The sequence below is a fragment of the Rhopalosiphum maidis genome, chromosome 3 (genome assembly GCF_003676215.2).
Source record: "Rhopalosiphum maidis isolate BTI-1 chromosome 3, ASM367621v3, whole genome shotgun sequence".
Taxonomy (NCBI): Eukaryota; Metazoa; Arthropoda; class Insecta; order Hemiptera; family Aphididae; genus Rhopalosiphum; species Rhopalosiphum maidis.
This window is the reverse complement of record NC_040879.1, coordinates 68,557,705-68,559,217: the sequence shown is the minus strand read 5'-3', so window position 1 is coordinate 68,559,217 and position 1,513 is coordinate 68,557,705. Positions and strand designations below refer to the sequence as shown.

The 1,513-nt window shown below is 24.0% G+C and overlaps 1 non-coding gene across 1 annotated transcript; it reads right to left on the bottom strand.

Moving 5' to 3' along the window:
- Nucleotides 1-922: 922 nt before the first annotated feature.
- On the bottom strand, nt 923-994 carry Trnag-ucc. Its single transcript has one exon. It is a non-coding gene; the product is annotated as a tRNA-Gly (tRNA).
- Between the last annotated feature and the right edge of the window lie 519 nt (nt 995-1,513).

The window sequence follows — 1,513 nt, the reverse complement described above, 5'->3', positions numbered from 1 at the left end:
CACGTTTATAAATATAATGTGTATATATATATATATATATATATACATTATTATATTAAAACAGCATGATGTGTGTTGAGGGCAGTGCTGCCGAACACTAATAATTAGATACATTCCTCGAGATTTCGAATGGAGCTATATTCAATATTATATTTGATCTTGCCGCGGTTATCTTATTATTTTGGAAATACTATTAATATAGTATAATATAATATATAGATAACTGTGAAAATACATTTACGCAATCGTATAATTTTGTCATGAAGAAATTTATTAATTTGATTTATGATAATATAAATGAACGTAGCTATAAACGGTATAATTATGGTATAAGCACTTAACTGCCGTTAATATGTATATTATAATAATACAAGTTTAACATTTAACATCGAATTATATAAAGAAAAATCATGAACAAATTAATGCAAAATTAGATTCTCTACTCAGTGTTTTTTGGGGGGAAAATAAATAGATTTTCATTGCTTGTTGAGACAAGCAGGATATTTTGATTTCCTATACAATAAAAATAACTTATAAAGGACCTTGTAATGCATTTTCAAGCATTTTGATCGAGCACCTATAATATTTTTATCGACATTTATAGTAGGTAGTAGGTACCTATAATTTTTATTAAAGATGGAACACTTCAAATCAATTATAGCCTATAGGTAACAATAGCTTATAACTAGGTTAAATATTTTGAAATTTTCATTTTGTATAGTAAATAATAATCTAAGTGATAATGAAATATTTCAAGTTTCTACAATTAATATTGTTTTATTATAAATTATAGGTCTATTAGTAATAAAACAACGTATATGGCTTTACAGTAATTGTTTAATTAAATTGTAGTAAAAAAAACTAAAGAAATCTTGTATTAAATTTAATCTTTAAGTATACAAAAAAAAATTAAAAAAATTTATGCGATGGCCGGGAATCGAACCCGGATCAACTGCTTGGAAGGCAACTATGCTGACCATTACACCACCATCGCAGTTGATAGTATCAGATAATTTAATATTATTTTATGTTTGATTTCCAAAATAATATAATTGTATTTTTTAATTTTATTAGAGCGATAAGTTTATTGGTTTTAAAATTATATAATGTGTTTTATTTTTTAATTTAATTTAGTTTTTGTGTCTTTGACATCGCTTTCAAGTATATTAAAAATTATTCGATTTCCTGCAACTACTATACAATTTCTGGTATAGGTAGCGAAGTGTATTTAAGTTAGTACATTGAGGAGTCAGAACTCAGGAGTATAAAATTCCTTGTATTTTCTTGGTAACTATGAAAACATAAAAAAAAAATTAGGAAAAATGAGAATTAACACAAAACTAGTTTTTGACAAAATCAAATTTCGTCTTTTTGTAATAATTCAAAATAAAAATACCGAATTTGCACTAAATGTTTTTATTAGCATTTTTAATTTTATATACAATGGTATAATTTTCAAAATATTTTAAGTTTTTTAACTACTAATAAACCTATGTCTAAAATTTTCAAAGTT